Below are 7,500 nucleotides of genomic sequence, written 5' to 3'. Positions count from 1 at the left end.
GAGAAGGGAAAGGTGCACACGAATGAACACACACATAGACATATATATGTATAAATAGATAGATAGACATATATATGTATATATGTATATGTATATATATATATATATATATATATATATATATATATATATATATATATATATATATATATATATATATATATATATATACAGCAATAATGACAATGATAATAGTAATGATAATAATAACTGCAATACTATTATCATTATTATTTCAATTTTTATTGCAATTATCACTGTCATTAATATTTTTATCATTATTATTATTATTATTATTATTATTATTATTATTATTATTATTATTATTATTATTATTATTATTATTATTATTATTATTATTATTATTATTATTATTATTATTATTATCATTTTTATTATTATTATTATTATCATTATCATTTTAATTATGATTGTTATTATCATTATGATTATTACTATCATTACTGATGCTGTAGTTGCTGGTGTCATTATTATTATTGTTATTCTTATCCTCTTTTAACCTTCTCCTTCTCTTTCTCCTTTTCCGTTTGTTTTTGTTTTTCCCTCTCTTTCTTTACCTTCGCCTCTTCCTCTCGCCGGTTTTCTTTGTCCTCATTTTGTTTTTGTTTTTCTTCATTTTCCTTCATCATCTTCGTTCTCATATTCATTTTTCTTTTCTTTTCTATTCTATACTATTTTTTTTATTCTTTTTCTTGATATCGTTTTTCATTTCAATCTTTCTTTCTTTTTTAGTTCTGCTTCTAATTTCCTTCCGTTTTATCTGTGTTTTCATTTCCACTTTCAATCATTTGAGTTTTTTTTCCGTCTTACGAAAATCCTCTTCTCTCGTATCATAACATGGGCTTGATATCATTTAATAATCACATGACGTCATATGAATATTCTCTTGTTTTTAATTACCTTGATGTTACCTTGTCTTATTTTCCCGTTATATTATTCTATCACACTAATATCATTTTCCTTTCTTTTAGTCTCTGTTTATTCTCTTCTCGTCATTCCTCTTCCCTCTTTCTCATTCGATTTTTACTTATCTTTTAATTTCATTTTCTCTCCTATTCCTTTTTATTCGATCATATTATCATCATCTTCCTTTCTTATTCTTTTACTCTCGTTTTATCCTTTTCTCGTCTCCTCATTCTTTTTTTTACTTTTAATTTCATTCTCTCTCTTATTCCTTTTTATTCTATCATATTATTATCATCTTCCTTTCTCGTTTTATCCTTTCTTCGTCTCCTCATTTTTTTTTTTTTTTTTAATCTTTTAATTTCGTTCTCTCTCCTATTCCTTTTTATTTTACTTTATTGTCATATTCCTTTTTTATTCTTTTACTCTAGTTTTATCCTTTTCTCGTCTCCTCATTCGATTTTTTTTTATTTCATCTTCTCTCCTATTCCTTTTTTTCGTAAGTTTGACATTTCTAAAAATCGGTAATAGGCTTCAGTTACAGGTCTTCAGGTCGTGTTATCTGGTCGTGTTATCTGGTCGTGCCTTGGTCGTATCTTCCGTTCGTGTCCTTTAATTGTGTCGTCTAGTCGTGCCTTCTGGTCATGTCAACGGATAGTGCGTTCAGGTCATGTCTTCAGGTTGCCTTTAGGTCGTATTTTCAGGTCGTGTCTTCAAGCTGTGTGTTCATTTTATGTCTTCAGGTCGTGTCTTCAGGCTGTCTTCCTTTCGTGTTTTCCGTTCGCGTCTACAGGTCGTGTTTTCAGAGAGTATTTTCCAGACCGTTTTCAGGTCGTGTCATTAGGTCGTTTGTTCAGGTCGTATCTTTAGGCCATATCTTCCATTCGTGTCTTCTGATCGTGTTTTCAGGCTGTTTTTCAGGTCGTGCCTTTAAGTCGTTTCTTCAGATCGCGTCTTCAGACTGTGTATTTAGGTGGTGTCTTCAGGTCGTACATGCAACACATTCAAGTAAATAACAAGTTTTAATCTTCAGATCGCACATAGCACTGAGATGTCGTCTTCAGGTGTCCCCAGGTCGTCGAATCACTTTTAATACGTATCAGTAAGTTCATGAGATAAAACTAGGTCGTGCGTCGGTCGCAGAGAGGTCGTAGATGTCTCGACGCCGTACTGCACGCCACGAACCAACGAAATGCGTCAAGAGGTCGTAAGTGGACGATGGCCGCTCAAGGGAAGAGGTCGTACGAGAGGCATTAGGCAGCTGCGTCGAGAGGTCGTGCGCGGCGCCAGGAAGTCGTGCTGGGGCGCCGGTGGGTGGAATGCCGTGGGAAATCGTCGGCTAGATATATATTTCGTTTTTTTATATATTCATTTCGTTTTATTGTTGTTTTTTATATAATTCGTCTCTATTTATTTCGTTTTATTGTTGTTGTTTTTTATATAATTCATCTCTATTTATTTCGTTTTTTTCTAATCTAATTCAACAAATGTTTCTTTTTTTATATAGTTTTAAGCAGGGGCGTCATTTTTTTTCTTTAGGGGGGTGGGGGAGCAAATGCCTTCCCTAGACTCTGATTGTCCCCTTGAGGTCTGGCTTCCCCCCCCCCCTCCTTCACCCCCACCAAGGACCACACCCTCAAGATTTTTTCCCCTAAATTACACCTTCATAGCTCTGGTCGTTAGCTTAAAAATACTCCAAGAATAACTCATTTTGCAATTTCTTTCTCGTGAGGGGAGGGGGATCGCAGCGCCCCCCCCCCTCCCCCCAAGTAAAAACGAGAATGACGACCCTAGTTTTTAATCTTTTTTATTTATCATTTCATTTATTTGTTCATTATTTTATGTACTTATTTATCATTTCATTTATTTATTTATTATTCCATTTATTTGTTATTTCATTTATTTATTCATTATTTCATTTGCTTATTTATCATTTCATTTATTTATTTATTTATTCCATTTATCTATTTGTTATTTCACTTATTTATTCATTATTTCATTTATTTATTATTTCATTTATTTATTTATTATTCCATTTATTTATCTATTCCTTCATTTATCTATCTGTGATTTCATTTATCTATTTATTATTTCATTTATTTATTTATTATTTCATCTATTTTTTTTTCTTGTGTTTTTCTTCCATTGTCTTTAGCAAGGGAAAAGAACAAGGGAAAAGAAAGCAAGGGGAAGGAAAAGGAGAAACAGGAGAGAAGGGCGTAGGACAGGGTAAAGGAAAGGGAGAGGGAGGAAGAACGTAGGGGGAAGAGAGAAGGAAGAGGATAAGAAGGAGAATGAAAGGGAGAGGGGGAGAAAGGGTGGGGGGAAGCGAGAAGGAAAAGAAGATGGGAATGGGGAAGAAAAAATAAAAAATAAAAAAATGAAAAGGAGAAAGAGGAGACAGAGAAAGGCAAGGGGAGGGAGGTGGAGAGGAAGAAGGGAGAAGTGAGGAGAATAAGGAAAGGGAAAAGGAGAAGAAGAAGAGTGAGGAGAAGCAAAAAGGATGAGATGAAAAAGGAGGGAAAGAGGTGAAGAGTGGGAAGGGGAGAGGGAGAAGTGAAGGAGAGAGAGAGAAAGAGAAAAAGTGAAGGAGAACGAGGAGAAGAAGAGGAAGGTGAAGGGGAGAGAGAGAAAGAAAAGAGAAGGAAAAGGAGGAGAAAAGGGAGGAGGAGGAGAAGGAGAAGAAGAAGAAGTAGTAGAAAAAGAAAAAGAAAATGAAAAAGAAAAATAATAAAAATAAAAAGAAAAATAATAGAAAATAATAGAAAAGAAAAAGAAAAAGAATAAGAAAACTAATAGAAAATAATATAAAATAATAGAAAAGAAAAGAAAAGAAAAAGAACAAGAAGAACAAAAAGAGCAAGAAGAACGAGGAGGAGGATCCATAATGAGATGAAACAAGCGCGACTGCCCTGTTCATCTCGTTATTCATAATCTTTATTGCCATTACTGATACCCTGTCATATATGTTCCGATGTACACGGTATGCTGGACTTGCTGTTCATATGGAGAATTTCATGATGAGCAGGAGGGGAAAGAGCAGGAGAAAATGGAGATTAATGAGGCTATGATGGAGAAAGTGGAGGGGGGTTGACATGAGAGGGAGAGGGAGAGGAGAGAGAGGAGGGAGAGGAGAGAGAGGAGGAGGAGGGAGAGGAGAGAGAGGAGGTGGGAGAGGAGAGATAGGAGGAGGAGGAAGAGGAGAGAGAGGAGGAGGAGGGAGAGGAGAGATAGGAGGAGGAGGAAGAGGAGAGAGAGGAGGAGGAGGAAGAGGAGAGAGAGGAGGAGGAGGGAGAGGAGAGAGAGGAGGAGGAGGGAGAGGAGAGAGAGGAGGAGGAGGGAGAGGAGGAAGGAGAGGAGGAGGAGGGAGAGGAGAGAGAGGAGGAGGAGGGAGAGGAGAGAGGAGGAGGAGGAAGGAGAGGAGAGAGAGTAGGAGGGAGATGAGAGAGAAGGAGGAGGAGGGAGAGGAGAGAGAGGAGGAGGAGGGAGAGGAGGAGGAGGGAGAGGTGAGAGTGGAGGAGGAGGAAGAGGAGAGAGAGGAGAGAGAGGAGGAGGGAGAGAAGGGAGAAGAGATGGAGGAGGGAAAGGAGAATGCGGAGGAGGAGGGAGAGGAGAGAAAAGGAGGAGGGAGAGAAGAGAGAAGAGGAGGAGGAGGAGGAAGATGAGAGAGAGAGGTAGGAAGAGGAAAAGGGAGAGGAGGAAGAGGAGGAGGGAGAGGAGAGAGAGAAGGAGGGAAGGGAAGAGAAGGGAGAGGAGAGATACGAGGGAGAGGAGGAGGAAAAGGAGGAAGTAAATGATGAGGATGGAGATGAGGAAGAGGAGAGGGAGAGGAGAGAAAGAGATGAGGGAGAGGAGAGACAGGTGGAGAAGGGGTAGGAGAGAGAGGAGGAGGAAGAGGGAAAGCAAAGAGAGAAGGAAAAGGAGGAGGAGGGAGAGCAGGAGGAGAGAGAGGAGAAAGGGGAGGGAGAGGAGAGAGAGGAGGAGGAGGAGGGAGAGGAGAGGAGGGAAAGATGTGATAAGAGAGGGAGAGGAGAGAGGATGGGGATGATGAAGATTGGGAAGAGGAAAAGGATGAGGATGAGAAAAAGAATGAGTAAGAGGATGAAGATGAGGAAAAGGATGAGGAAGATGATGAGTAAGGGGAAGAGGAAGAGGAAGAGAGAGGGGAAGAGGAACAGGAAGGAGAGGGAGAGGAGAGAGGAGGGAAAGGCATGATAGGAGGAGGAAGAGGAGAGATAGGAGGAAGGAAGGAGGGAAGGAGAGAGAAGAGGAGAGGAAGAGGAGGAGAGAGGAGGAGGAAATGGAGGAAGGAAGAGGAATGATGATAAGAGAAAGAAATAAGTATTGCTTCTTCTCTGTCTAAAGAAGGATATTTCTAATTCTCAGTCTGGTTTCAAAACCATACTTAAACATATTTTTTAATTCTTTATAGCATACCCCTATGATGGCTTATATTCAATCTCTCTTAAACAAAACAATCATAGAATGACGTCTTCAATTAAATTTGCACTCAATTTAACCAAAAAGGCTCTGCAATCATACCACTTAAGGCATTTGGTGCAGGTTCGCTTTCTTTTTTAATGAGAATAAACCATAAATTTCAAATCTCAAAACATACACATTGAGATATAGAATGATATCCATCTTTGTCTTGTAATCATAAAGAAATACGTTTTCTCAATTTCCTTTTGTTCCGTCTATGAAGGATAGAGCAAGAAATAAAAGAACTTTGTCACTGCCCTGCTATTTTATTACTATAAACCATTCTGCTCACCCTGGATGACAACAAGTAAGTTTCCATGCAACTGCAGAATGAGAGGGAGGAGGGTTGCCATGTGTAGGCCAATTTAACACTCAAAATGCCTTACCCGTCAATATCCATAATCCCAAAAGATTGTTTTCTTTAATAATATACCATACTAAAGCTGTCAAAACATTAAATCAACTTATGGGCATCAAAGCCTGTCTGTTCAACAGACTATTTTTTTTGTGGGGATAACCTGTAGTAAATATTTTCATGGGATTAACAAGTAATATTTGTGATACAGTTCACCTTATCAAAAGGATGTTTTTCTTCTTTCTGGCCAAAGCATCAACAATTAATGTAAAAGCCAAGATTAACGCCATGCTTCTAATATGTACAATCCGAGGTAACCTCCTTACCTCAAACAGATGGATTCATCAGGGGATGAAAGAACCAAACAGCTCTTTTTATATATTTACGACAGATTCCATATATGTGTATATATCATTACTTCCGATACAAGACTGAAAAGCATTTACCACTTAAATGTGCTTTTTCTTTCAAAGATGCATGTAAAAAATTATAAAATGATTTTTTTTTTTTTTTTTTTTTCCTAAACTGTTGCACTTTCTACTATTGCTTTTACAGTATGCTTTTGTCTGGTGTTTTTCCTGAAGACTGCTCACAGATAAAATCAATGACTATATCCAAGTAAACCCACTGATAAAATACATTTCAGTGTCATAACAAAATCTGTACACCTTCATTACACACACAATAAACTCAGTAACAGAGTTAAAACTATAAATTCCTGGGAGCACTAAACTAGTTTGGTCACAATAATAAAAAACATAATAAATAAATAAATACGAAAACACATTACCCGGTATCAAATAGGATCTGTCCATTTCTCTGTCCATTTTTTTTGTTCAACATCATAATTGCTGGCAACATCCAATCTGGCTAATCTCACAAGACCCCTCAACATAGTCTCCAGCAAACACTGGGTGAATAAGGAGTACACACAAGACAAAAAAGGGGAAAACATACATACACACACACATATATATGTATATATATATATATGAATACTGTATATACACAGTACATGACCTCCCCATCCACTTTCACACACAACCTTGCATGTTCTCTCTCTATCACAAAGGTACAATATCATGAGAAGTGGTAGTGAAAACCCCCTGAGAACTGCTGTCATTTATATAATAAATACAAAAATAGTCGCAATGACACCACTACCAGCCCCCACCTCACATGCTCACTGCCATCTCCTTTCCAACTCCCACTTCTACGGCCTTATAGAAACCATAGCGTAGTTCCATTTTTTGTCTTTTTTATATTACCTTTTTTTCAGCATTTTGGATTTTATGTTATAAAAATAGTCATGGTAACTGCTTAGTACTATGTAAGCATATGGCTGCAAATGAAACATCATGTAAAAGATTTCAGTGCCACAAAAAAATACAATATTCTCCACAATTCATCAACTCAGGTTTCAATTTTTACTTGATACAGTTCCTAAGATTCTTAAAAAAACAAAAATAAAAAAAAATAAAAAATTGATAAATCAATTCCTTACATAATATCCTTCAAGAGCTTCCCTAATCAAATATAAATATCCTTATTCACAGAAAAGTGATATAAGAACAAAATAATATATAAATATCATGCACAGACCTCAAAATGTCATCTTTATAGAAAACAGTAAATTCTATACCTTTTATACAAAACTTTTAAAAAGTAGTCCACATAATTGGTGTCCTTCAAAAGAAATTCAACATACAAGTAACATTCCCATGATCAAAAGATAATAA

This window comes from Penaeus vannamei, chromosome 28 (genome assembly GCF_042767895.1).
Source record: "Penaeus vannamei isolate JL-2024 chromosome 28, ASM4276789v1, whole genome shotgun sequence".
Lineage (NCBI taxonomy): Eukaryota > Metazoa > Arthropoda > Malacostraca > Decapoda > Penaeidae > Penaeus > Penaeus vannamei.
This window is presented reverse-complemented; position numbering follows the sequence as displayed.